The sequence below is a fragment of the Ailuropoda melanoleuca genome, chromosome 3 (genome assembly GCF_002007445.2).
Source record: "Ailuropoda melanoleuca isolate Jingjing chromosome 3, ASM200744v2, whole genome shotgun sequence".
Taxonomy (NCBI): domain Eukaryota; kingdom Metazoa; phylum Chordata; class Mammalia; order Carnivora; family Ursidae; genus Ailuropoda; species Ailuropoda melanoleuca.
In genome coordinates this window covers 124,776,125-124,790,354 of record NC_048220.1, presented here as the reverse complement: position 1 = coordinate 124,790,354, position 14,230 = coordinate 124,776,125, and positions in this window count along the sequence as shown.

Genomic DNA, 14,230 nt, shown 5'->3' with positions numbered 1-14,230 from the left:
AGAAAAAAAAAATAACCTCCTACAAATCACTAAGGCAAAAGATAAACAGTCCAATAGAAGAATAGGCAAGTTGATGGCATGTGCAATTTTATGAAAGAAGGAATCTGTATGGCCAATAAGTACATGAAAAGACTTCAAATTTATTATTAACTAGAGAAAGGCAAATTCACATCATAGTGCAATTTCCACTTCTTGCTCTGATAGAATAACTTGTATTAAATTAGCCCTCCCACTAAAAAATAATTAGGAAAGATCAATTACACACAAAACACACAAAAACCAATAGATGAGGCTGTGGGAGAATAACAAAGACAATAAGAATTTTCTATGTCCAGAGGCAAAAGAGAGAAGAGAAAGCGACTAGCTTTAGTTTACATTGGAAATCACTTCATCACCTAGGATATTTGGCGATTTCAGTTTGGGGTATATTAGCTGAACAAAGAACAGAGGCTATTGTAATCCAAATACCTGTGTTCTCTCATATTCATGTGTTGAAGCCCCAACCTCCAATGTGATGATATTTGGAAGTGTGGCCTTTGGGAGGTAATTGGGTTTCTATGAAGTATTGAGGGTGGGACATCTATGATGGGGATAGACTCATTGCAGGAAGGAGAAGAGATCAGAATTCTCTCTTGATCATGTGAGGACACAGTGAAAAAGCAGCCATCTCAAGCCAGAGAAGGGGCTCTCACCAAGAACCCAACCACAGTGGAATATATATGGAATTAAACACACACACACACACACATACATAATTTGATACATATTATATATTAAATATGTATATCAAATATATATATTTGATAAAAGCCTTTATTAGTTACATATGTTGAGAATAACTCAATATATAATATATATATTTTTAATTCCATATATATATTTAATTACATATATATATATGGAATTAAAAACACAGTGGCAGAAAAGGACTAGAAGAGACCTCACAGAGGGAAAATCAAAATGTTCAATGAAAATGGAAATATTTGTTATCAAATCAATGTAATTTTACATTTACATATTATAATGTAATATAATTTTACATTATAACATTACAACAAATTATTACTAATAAACATCAAAATATCTAACATAAACGAGACTTCCCATGTCAAATATTGCCAAGAATGTTTAGTTTCTGTTGTTAGTATTGTTAGCAAACTATTTGTTATTACCAAACACAATTAACCATAGGCTCTGTATGGTTCCTTTTATAGGAAGTAAAAAGTCAGGTGATACTAAAGTGTCAGGTTCAGGAATACATGTGTAGGTATAAAATTCAAGAAACTGATTACTGTAAAATTCCTCCCAGTAGTTACCTTTGGAGTGAAGGGAAGAGGTAGTGAATGGGCAGGTGAATTTATCAGAGCCTTATGTGCTAGCAAGTTCTATTTCCTGGCCTAAGCACTGCTTTTACAGGTGTTAGTTTGTGATGTTGCACTATACAATCTTTGCTCAATTTTTGTATGTATATAACATTTCAAATATAAAATAATAAAAATGAAGTAAATGTTTTCTCTACTCCAAGGGTAATGACTGTCAAAAGATTCTGAATTATCTTTCCAAATATACTCCACAATATGCCTACACATATATTGTTATATTCTTACAATAGCATAAGACTGTCTTGCATTTTGTGTGTTTTTTTCACTTACTATAACTTAGTGATGATTCTATATTGGCATATATATATAACTTTATCAGTCTATTCAGAAGAAGTGTGTATTCCATTGTCTATAAATGTAATGCATAAAACAACATATTGTAGCAGTCTGCAACAACAAGGCATGAAATTAAGTTTTGGTTTATTTTGTCACAATAGGTATACTACATGCAGATTAAAATCAATATGCCATTTCCTTTTAAGGGTATTTTTCATAACCTTGCAAAATAAACAATAAAAATTATGAAGCAAAAAGATATTTTTAAAAAAATTTCCACTTTCCAGACAAACAAGATTCTGCTTCCAGGCTGTCAGTTATATCAAGATAAAACGCCAGAGAATTTTAACTGAGTGTAATAAATCAAACAGCTAGTTTATAACTCTGATCAAGGAGAAACTTTGATAACTGCAGAAAATTCAGCTCTTTCTTTCTCTTCTTCTCTATATGTTAAAAACAAATAACAACATAGCTGAACCCATAAATTTATTTACTAAGTTCACAAAAAATAGTGTCTAGAGAACTGCATAATTAATGATTAATATTATTTTTTGAAAATTGTGATCTCCTTTTGGAAAATACTATTTAGCAAGTTTGATCCAAACTACCAGGAATTATATACAACTTGAAAATATTTTGTTTTCTAAAGATTCAGTTTAGGAAAATACGCCCTTAGCCTTCCCAAATAGTATTCATTCCATTTTATTTGGGCAATCTTGAATCTTGAACTATATAATGCTTATATATTTCCAAATAATCACTTACATTGCTTAAGAAATGAATCATTAGTTTACATTTATTACCTAAAATATTCCTAACCACCTCATTGTAAGTCATATTTATTGTGCCACAAAATTCTGGGAGATAATTGGGTAATGATAACGATTTCTAAAATAGTCCTTTTGATACCAAGTTCAAATGCAACATTTTGTTTTCTTCTGCTGCTAAGGATGTTCACAACAGGTTTTTGGAAAAATTCCTCTCCTAATTTCAAGCCCTAATTATTCATGCATCACCACCAACATTGTTAAAAGGTGTTGTTGCTGATGGGGCTGCTACTACTTTTCCTCCGCGAACTAGTGAATACTAACCCACAGCCAAGGCTATCTACACTGTGAATTTCTGATCTCTGCAATGCTAGTGTTTGTCCCAAGAGAATCTACTCCCAGTGTATTCATCTGATAAAGATACTTCTACTAATATAGTTACTTCTCAAGAGGTAATATTGCCACTGTTGATGTTCCCTGCGAACGTGAATTGCAAGGTTGTGGATCATCTGGGGGAAGGTAGATAATAAAAATTGTCATCAATATCCATTTTTTTTGCAAGCATGTTGTGTTTTTATTAGCCTTGCCATAGTCTGGTTTTGTTTCTTTATATTTTTAGTTTGCCGCTATTTCGTTTTAGTTAGAAATAACTTAGATGCAAGAGACAGAACACAAGTCCCATGCCTAAGCCAAAGGCAATTCATCTGTCATGCGCACACAGGATAGGTTGAGTAGTAAAGCCATGGAAAAGGGCAAGTATAAAGGGCTACCAAATACAATAAGAAGCAAAAGTCTAAAAGTCATCAGGCCTTTCTCTTTGTCTCAGGTTTCACATTTTCCATAGGTTGTGGTCTCCTTGTTTTCCACAGCAGTCATATTTTCTTTGTGTGGTGAAATATACCTGCTGACATTTCTGAAATGTGTGTATTCAAGCTCTAGACACTCTAGAGAGACTCTCAAGCTTTTTTCACGTCTCGAATAGAATATGTACTTACTGGCACTTTTGAGCCAACTTCCCAGCTCTACTTCAATGAATTATGGCTACCTTGGACCAAACATATCTATGTTTCCATTGCCAAGTGGGCAATCCCACATTTCCCATAGTATCTAAAACTAGTCCTAGGTACAAGCACATAGGGACAATCTGAATGACAGAATTTGTGCTGAACTGAAAATTATCTCTTCTATGGGATGCTATCACATACTTTAAACTAAAGTTTACTCCTGTTATGGACTATTTTGTAGCAGATTCCTTAGTTCTTCAAGAAAAGATTTTTATGAGATTCTGCAAATTTTGTTTTCAGATACGCATACATATACAAATCTTAGGATAACTATGACTTACAAGTTAGATGTAAACTAAATATATCTCTAGTTTGTGTTTATTTCCATTATGTCTTACATCTTTAAGTTTTCATATTTCTCTTCCTTTTTTCTCTCATTCTACATGCCCCCCCCAGGGGAACAGGTGTTTTATAAATAGATTTATTCCTAGAACTTATAGCTTAAAAATCTATAGATCCAACCTGGATCTACAATTAATTCATGATTTCCAACTTAGATATATCCAGTTCTTGCCTGTTGTAAAACTCCAAATGAATGCTCCCACTTACTAAGGTGAGATGAAAATGCATCTTGGAATATTACTCAGCTATCAGAAAGAACGAATTCTCAACATTTGCTGCAACATGGACGGCACTGGAGGAGATAATGCTAAGTGAAATAAGTCAAGCAGAGAAAGACAATTATCATATGATTTCTCTCATCTATGGAACATAAGAACTAGGATGATCGGTAGGGGAAGAAAGGGATAAAGAAAAGGGGGGTAATCAGAAGGGGGAATGAAACATGAGAGACTATGGACTATGAGAAACAAACTGAAGACTTCAGAGGGGAGGGGGTGGGGGAATGGGATAGACTGGTGATGGGTAGTAAGGAGGGCACGTATTGCATGGTGCACTGGGTGTTATACGCAACTAATGAAGCATCAAACTTTACATCGGAATCTGGGGATGTACTGTATGGTGATTAACATAATATAATAAAATAAAAAAATGCATCTTGTATGCCTAAACCTATGCTAATTAGTGGAACAAGAACCAGATTGACCATATAAAGCATTAAAAGTCACAACTAAGAATAAAGAATATCTCTGAATTATCTGTGTTCTGCCTCTTTCTCAGGCTTTATTTTGCCCCATCTTCCCTTGAAAAACAGATGCATTATTTTTCTTTATCATTTTTTTAAAAAAGATAAATATTTGATTTCTTACAGAAATGCAAAGTCTTGGTTTATCCCTTTTGAAACCATAGTACACATTCCAGTTGATTATTCCCCAACAGGCATAGAAAGCAAAGATACGTTATCCATCTGTCTTTCCTTCCTTTGCTCTTTACAGTTTAGTCTCTCTACAGGTGTATGAGATGTAACACCCTCTAGGAATTATTTTGGTAATAGCATTTCCACCTCCTCTTTAAAAAGTCTATTCCAATTCGAAGAAGTCTTCTGATAATTTTAGTTTCTCTGGCTGCATTATTGGGCAAATGTAAGATTCCAAACCATGCAATAACTAGAATATGGGGAAGAGTTCAGAGAGAGAGAGAGAGAGAGAGAGAGAGAGAGAGAAGGAAGTATGACAGCCAAACATTAATTGATTAATTAAAGATAAAGTCAAGAAAAGCTTAGAGGAAATAGACCTCAAAGATAAAAAGATGAGAAAGAGGAAAGTTAAAATCAGAAATTAAAGTAATCAATATGGGAAGGGCAAATACCACTACCAACAAAAAAGGCTAGGAAGAAATAACCAAAAATACAAACAAGGAGAAATCATCACAAAAAAATTAAGGCCATAAGTTTCCAGATTGGAAGATTGAAAGGGTGTTCTAGAAGTTCAGCACATTAAATGAGGAAAGACCATAATTGAGTAAGTTTTGCTAAAATAGAGACCAGAGAAGTGTATACTTGTTTATCTATATGTAGCAAAATGAAGAATAATTTATGAAAGTAAGGATCACTCAAGAAATTTGCTTACTTTTATTTCTTTCTTGAGGAACTACTCAAAAATGTACTTCAGTAAAAAAGAGTGTTTCTAAAAATGTGGTCCTAGACCAGTGTCTTCAACATTATATTGGAACTTGTCAAAAATACAAATTCTTGGGTCTTATCCTAGACCTAAGGAATCAGAAATTCAGGGGTTTAAGTCCAGCATTACAGATTATAAAACTTTCAGTTTCTGGTCCAGCATATAACAAGAAAAGAACTTGTCACTCCTATCCTAACAAAAGAAAGAAGCTGAATGAACTGAAAATCATCCGCTCTTTTTGTATCCATCAAAAATTTGAAGTCACAGAGCAAATCACTTCATCTAGAGACAGACATAAAGGTACAGAGAATCAGAGTAGGTCAGCAGCTGAAATCTCAGCTGCAACCAGTAATGAGATAAGAAAACATAAGTTATAATTGACAAATGGCTGGAGTTTCAATATGAACCAGCTCAAGCGTTAAAAACTCTAAATGGGCCCAACCATAAGGGCCCCCCAAACTTTTGTTAGTTTTACCTGTAGCAGCCTACCAGGTCCTTACAATGGAGATTAGAGAAAAGTCCCCACAGTATTTCAGCAAGGGAAGACAAAAGGTAGCCATTTTGAAAGAGCATTTCAAAAAGTAATATCATTTTACTTGTCTTAACATGGCCTGTCCTAAAAGGAAACTATTTTACCATGACCTAGGTAACCTAGGGGAAAAAGGAATATACAGCTCCAGCCCAGTGTAGCTTTCTACATGTGGAAAGAGAAATACCAAAGTCTGCCCCACTAGACTTTTTGTCTCATCTAAGAAAGGGAAGCGGAAACAAGCATTCGTGCAGGTCACAGCTCAGAGGCACAGGCTCAATAAAAAACTGAGACCCAATAATAGGACTGCAGTATGTTCCCTTCCCCATACTTGCTACTGCATCAGCAGTACTGTGTGATAGCAAAGGAATACAACAGAAAGAACCGTGTGCCTCAGAGTTTAAGAATTGTATACTTAAAACTAATTTAATATTATATGTCAACTGCACGTCATTTAATTAAACAAAAAAATGGAGCCTCTAGGGACACTCAAAGACAAGAGAATATGGGAAATAAAAAAAGGGACACGGAACAAAAATTTAGCCTCTGACACCTACAGATACAACCAACTGTAAACTCAACCTAACTTCTAGCCAGAAAATCCTAAACCTTCACACTAAAGCCTAGTTACCTCAGATCCTTTTATGGAGTACATCATGTCCCACTTCCAACAAAAACAAAAATTACATGGCATATTAAAAGACAAAAAGAAACACTTGAAGAATCTGTGTAAGTATGACCCCCAGATTAAATATGGCAGAGAGGTTACAATTGTCAGACTGGGAGTTTAAGAGAAAAATTAATAATATGCTAAAGAAAATTTATAATATGAAAGAAACAAGTAATGCAAACAGAAAAACTCTAGAAATAATAAAAAAAAATGCTAGAAATCAAAATCACTGTAACAGAAATGAAGAGTGCCTTTGATGGGTTCAGACATTTGCTGAGAAATGACCAAGGAAAGAATAAGTAAGCTTACAGAGATGTCAATACATTTTCCAAAACTGAAATGCAAAGAGTAAAAAAGAATGCAAAAGACAGAATAGAATATTAGAAATGTGGGACGATTATAAAAGTTGTAATATATGTCTAACAGGATTATCAGAAAGAGAAGAAAAAGAGAAAAGATGAAATATTTGAAGCAATAATGAATGGAAATTTTCCAAAATTTGTACACCAAACAATGGATCCAGGAATCTCAGAGAACACTAAGCAGAATATATCTACATCTGGGGCACCTGGGTGGCACAGTGGTTAAGCGTCTGCCTTCGGCTCAGGGCGTGATCCCGGCGTTATGGGATAGAGCCCCACATTAGGCTCCTCCACTATGAGCCTGCTTCTTCCTCTCCCACTCCCCCTGCTTGTGTTCCCTCTCTTGCTGGCTGTCTCTATCTCTGTCGAATAAATAAATAAAATCTTAAAAAAAAAAGAATATATCTACATCTAAATCTGTATCTACATGTACATCAAATCTGTATCACCTACAGCTATACCTATACCGATACTTATATCTAAAGTGGTATAGCATATTCAAACTATGGAAAGTCAAAGATAAAGAAAAAACTTTGAAAGAGCCAGGGGAGGAGGAGATAAATTATCTGTGCAGAAGGAAGGATCAGGATTCCATTGGACTTCTCTTCAGAAAACATGAAACTAAGAAGAGAATGGAATCATATATTTAAAGTGTTGAAAGGAAGAAAACACATATGCACCAACCTAGAATTCTACATCAAGTGAAATTATCCTTCGAAATTGAAGGACAAATTATGAATTTTTCAGACAAACAAAAATTGAAGGAACTTTTCATAGTAGATCTGCCTTGCAAAAAATATTGGAAAAAGTTCTTCAGCAAGAAGAAAAATGATATAGGTAAGAGTTTGCTCAAAACAACCATAGCAGCTATGTATTCAGTGATTATATCTTATGGATAAGTGAATAATGGGAATGTCATAATTGTTATAATTCATGGGAAGGAGGGATTCCTTTTTTTTTTTTTTTGATGTAGTGTTCCATGATTCGTTATTTGCATATAGCACTCAGTGCGCCATGCAATACGTGCCCTCCTTAATACCCATCACCAGCCTATCCCAATCCCCCATACCCTCCCCTCTGAAGCCCTCAGTTTGTTTCCCAGAGTCCATAGCCTCTTGTGGTTCATTCCCCCTTCTGTCTACCCCCCTTCATTCTTCCCTTCCTTCTCCTACCGATCTTCCTATTTCTTATGTTCCATAAATGAGTGAAATCATATGATAATTGTCATTCTCTGCTTGACTTATTTCACTTAGCATAATCTCCTCCAGTCCTGTTCATGTTGCTGCAAATGGTGGCTAATCGTTCTTTCTGATGGCTGAGTAATATTCCATTGTATATATGGACCACATCTTCTTAATCTATTTGTCCGTTGAAGGCCATCTTGGCTCCTTCCGCAAAATAGCTATTGTGGACAATGCTGCTATGAACAGTGAGGTGCATACGGCCCTTCTCTTCACTACGTCTGTGTCTTTGGGGTAAATACCCAGTAGTGCAATTGCTGGATCATAGGGTAGCTCTACTTTTAACTTTATACTATTATAAAGGACTTGCATACCTATGAAGTGGTATATTGTTATCTGAAATGTACTTGCTTTAGTCATAAAATGTATCTTTCAAACTCAAGGACAACCACAAGAAAAAGATTTAAAAAATAAAAGAAGTTGAATTGATATGATAACAGAGAAGAAAAAATGGAATTATATGAAATGCTCAATTAAAATGAGAGAAGGCAGAAAAAATGGGGAAAAATAAAGGCAATAGTAACAACATAGTAAGTATTATTCCAAACATATCAATAGTAACTTAAACATCAATGATCTAAATACATCCATTAAAAGACAGAGACTGTAGAGTAGATAAAAAACAAAATCCAAGTATATGTTGTCTACAAAACTCACCTTACACATAAAGGCGGACATAGATTAAAAGTAAGGGGATGAGGAAAATATGCCATGCCAAAATTAATGAAAAGAAAGCTGGAGTAGTTAAATTAATTTCGGACAAATCTGAGTCAGAAACAAGGAAAATTATCAGCGATAAAGAGGATATTACATAACAATGAAATGATCATTCTCTAAAAAGATATAGCAACTCTTAATGTGTATGCGCCTAACAATAGACTGTCAAAAAATGCAAGACAAAAACTGATAAATGTAAGGAGAAATAGATGAAACCACTATTACAGTTAGAAACTTCAAAAGTACTCTACCAGTAATTAAAATATCCAGCAGTCAGAAAACCAGTGAAGACATAGTTGAACCGAATGGCACTATCGATCAACTGGACCTAACTGATATTTATAGACTTCTTCATCCAACAATAAGTAATACAGATTTTTTTCAACTCACATTGAATATTTACCAAGATAGACCACATTCTTGGCCATTAAATACAATTTAAAAATAAAAAGAAAGAAATCATAAAAAATATGTTCTCAGACCTCAGAATTAAACTAGAAACCCGTAGCAGAAAGATACCTAGAGAACTCCAAGATATTATGAAATTAAACTACACATTTCTAAATAATACATAAGTCAAAGAATAAATCTCAAGATAAATTTTTAAATATTTGGAACTAAATGAAAATGAGAATAGAGCTTCTTAAAATTTGTGAGATGCAGTGAAAGCAAGGCTTATAAGGAAATTTATCATATTGAATGAATGCACATATTTGAAAGAAAAAAATCTAAAATTAATAACCTAAGCCTCCACCTTAAGAAATGAAAGAAAGAAGAACAAATTAAAATGAAAGTAAGCAAAAGTAAAGTAATAATTTAAAAATTAGAGTAGAAATCGGTGAAATTTAAAACAGAGTGTCAATAGAGAAAAATCAAACAATTAAGTTGATTCTTTGGCAAGTTAAAAACTGATAAACCTCCAGCCAGGTAAATTTAGAAGAGAGAAGACACAAATTATTAATATTGGAAATAAAAGAGGGATCATCACCACTGAAACTGTGGGCATTCAAAGGATAACAGAAGAATGTTATGAACAACACTATGCTGCTAAGTTTGATAACCTGGATGAAATGAAGTAATTCTTAAAAGATACGGGCAACCAAAACTCACAAAAGAAAAACAGATAATTTGAATAGGCTTCCCTATATTAAAAATTTTTAATCAATAGTTAATAACACTCTAAAGTAGAAAGCACCAGTTGGAAATGGATTAACTCTATGTCTACATGTATGTGAGTATTATATATAAAGTGCTTAGCACGGAGAATATTTTGAGCGATTTGTAAAAAGTAGCAGTGCTTTATTTTTCATTATTTAAACAATACGGTGGGAAAAAATAAAGTTTTTGGAGTCAAAGGCCAGGGTTCCCAATCTGATCTTAGCACTCTCAGCCTGTGACTATAGCATAAATTATAGGAGCTGATTCATTCTATACTTGAAAAGAGTAATAATAGCTCCTCATTAGCTGAGCCATTTCTGGATCCATCTTGTAACTGACAATTCATTCTGTTTTGGATCCTGATAATCCCTGAACCAATGGGTTAGTTTTGCCATCAAATTCCCATAATTATTACCCATTGAATTATGGATAGAATTCTGTGCTGCTCAGAATTCTTGTAAATGTAACCCAGCATTCCCAGATAAATTCTCCAATTGGCCAACAATTTATAAATGTTTGCCATGTTAGGGCCCATGCCACCTCCATCAAATTTCTTAAATTCTCTAGATATTCTGGAATTCTACCTTTCCATAATAGTGACTAAAATTGCATGGCTAAATCTGAAAAGAAAAAGAGAAGTTTTGGCATAATTTATATTTCAAATCTCCAGGGGAGAAAAAATCATATATTGTGGTGAAGACAAATTAATCTTTACTTTATTTAGTGATAGCTAGTTTGGATCTAACTGAAATGTCTAAACCTGTAAAACAAAAATTCCATTACTAGCCATTGTCTTAACCTATAAATCAGATATTTATAAAAGTAATTTTGGAAAAACAAAGGCTTAAGAGAAACTGTAATAGTTTAGAAGATATTTCTGCTTGGCTTTCATTGTTTTTACATTTTGGATTGAATTAAAAATTAAACAAAAATCTTTATTTGAATCAAGAAGACTTTATGTTTACAAATTTAAATTTTCATCTTATTTAAGAAGCCTCAAGGAGCTATCATTTATACTAACAATGTTACTATTCAATGTGCTAAATAGCGTTATACTATATAATTTACAAAATAAAATAATGCTAAAAGTCATAAAATTCTGTGTTTATTTGGAGGCAGTAATTGTGGCTCTGTAAAGAAAACCTTTTTCAATACTCAGAGACATAACTTCAGAAATGGTCAAATTAAAGAAAACAAGTCACAGATTTACAAGCTACCATTAGCAGAAGACACAATAGGAATTATAGCTAGAATGAGATATTTTTTTTTCAAACCACTAGCCTATTTTATCCAACAATTTATCCAAAATTCAGTGTACATTTATATAAGCGATACTATGATTGAAAACACTGCATCATCTTCTAAACCATGATCTACACCACATCTCTCTGACCCTTACTGCACTTCAGCCACATTTGGACTGTATTCTGCTTACCAAAACCTGGCAAACTCATTACCACACCATGGCTTTGCCATTACCGTTTCTTTTCTTTTTTTCTGTCATTTTTAATCATTTTCATAGCAAATGGAACTATTGAAAATTAGCTAATTTTTCTATCAAATTATTTCCCTGATAATCAGTCTCATCAAATTTTCCATTTTCAATAGATGTCTCCACCTCCAGTTCTTTCAACATGACCTACCAAATAGATGTTCCATAAATCGTTTTAGACTTAATACATTTTTTACATCTTGCCCTGATATCTAAATCTTTTTTAAACTGTATCTCAGTAATTGCCAATTCTCTCCATAATGGTATTTACTTAAAACAATAACAATAGCAAAACCAACACAAAATATGTTTGATACCTAAAGAGACATGTTCTATTTTGTTCTAAGACCAGATGGTCTCAGAGACAAAGAAGCCTTAATTAATTTATATGCTATTCCTTTGAGAAATCCTGAGCTTTGTTCAAAAGTGACATATTTCAATTTTTCTGCATGTAATTTTATCATTCCATAGAGCCTAGATTCAGTTCCTGAAGTTCTTAGTTATTCCACATGGGTCTAATTCCATTACATTTTTGGCCTGTGTCAATTAATTTTCTTTTCTCGGATAATAAATTTACACACTATTTCTCTTTTGAACAGTTAGACATTTTCAGTATGGAGCATTCCATTAAAATGAAGTGACAAATTGCCCTGTGGTGCACAAAGACTGTTTGGTCTAATAATATAGTTCTTAGTAGTTTCTTTCCAAAGTAATACATATACACAAAAGACATTATTAATTTTGTGCATTTACAAACCACGCATAATTTAAAAGTGATGTCATTGTTCCACAAATATATCTAGGTTTCAAACTGATTTATTAAATTCTGTTTAAAATTTTGCACAGAAGTACAGTATATAATCACATTTTCTATTCCTCCGAGCAGGACCTCGTTTTCTAAATCATACTCCATTGTCATGAGCGTGTTCACCTTCCGTACAGAACACACTGACTAAAAATAAGATCAAGTCTGCACATTTTGGGATATAAATTTTTGAGATTACTGCAGTTGGTACTATATATCTCTCTTGTACTAGAACCTCTAAATCTTGCTGTTTTTACCACTTTTGTGCTTGCAAGATTTATGCCACTCTATACTTTGTTTATATTCAGGAGCTAAGTATTATTTGACCTGTTATTATGACTTATCCTGTAATTTATTTTAAAAAACCAATAAGGCTTTAAGCATAATTATAGTATAACCTCTTTATAGTTTGCTACATAACACAGAAAGGAAAATCAAAATTAAAAGTACACATACACCTATTCTTCAAACGCCTAAAGTTAGTTGGCATGTTGTAATAGATTCATCATAGTTAACTTTGACTCCAAATTTGGAAACAGAAATTGATTCTACTTCTTACAAGATTACTCACAGATTTTATACTTGTGAGTATATTTATAATTCTTTCAAATGACTTAATCATCCAGTGTGTTACTTTCTTTCCAATTTCTAATTATCTTGATAGAAGTAGATTTTCTTCTATAAAGAGTGATTAAAATCAAATGTATGGAAAGAAAACTAGTACAGTCGAAGCTTTCTAATATTATTTTTAATTATTGTATTCCTAAAAAAACTCTGTGTTCTGATTTTCACAAAAAATATTTAGTACGGGGGCGCCTGGGTGGCACAGCGGTTGAGCGTCTGCCTTCGGCTCAGGGCGTGATCCCAGCGTTGTGGGATCGAGCCCCACATCAGGCTCCTCTGCTATGAGCCTGCTTCTTCCTCTCCCACTCCCTCTGCTTGTGTTCCCTCTCTCGCTGGCTGTCTCTATCTCTGTCAAATAAATAAATAAAATCTTTAAAAAAAAATATTTAGTACGAAAAGACACAAATGTTAGAGGTTTTGATGTCCTTTTTTTTTTTAAATCAAACTTTACAGGACAAAACATACTACACTATAACATTTCAGTTCTTTCTACTAGAGAGTGTATACTAACTCACAGTTTGACGTTGTAACTTCCTTTTTTCAGTTTCCTCATTGGTAAATTGAAGTTATTGATTTATAGGATATCTGGCATTTCTTCTAGCTCGCACCTTATATTAAATATGTGATTATTAAATATGTGAAATTGGGGGTATCACAAATTAGATTCAAACTTAAAATTGAAATTTATATCATCTTTAAAAATTAGGGACCTAAAAATGGGAGAAGCTATAAAAAGTTAAGATAATATCTGAGGGAAAAATACTGCATAGCAGTTGGGAAAGAACTAATAAGTGCAGATATAGAATATTTGAGGGTTCAAATGTGAATAGGGACTAGCGTAAGAGGAATGAGACTAAGTGTGTAATACCATGTGCAGAATCGGCAGGAGAGCTCCAAATATTGAAGTGGGTATCTTCAGGAGAGCAGAAAAATGGATCACGGTAAAGAGAAAGCCATATGTATTAAGCTCCATCTTAATTTATGATATTCAAATTTAATATCTGTGCTAAAGGTAATCTCTTTTTGTTAATATTTTATTCCTTCCAGAAAGCAATAGGCTTAATATCATATATATGATGGAAAATTATTAGCCTAATTAATTATTATTTATGAGCTCACATTTTT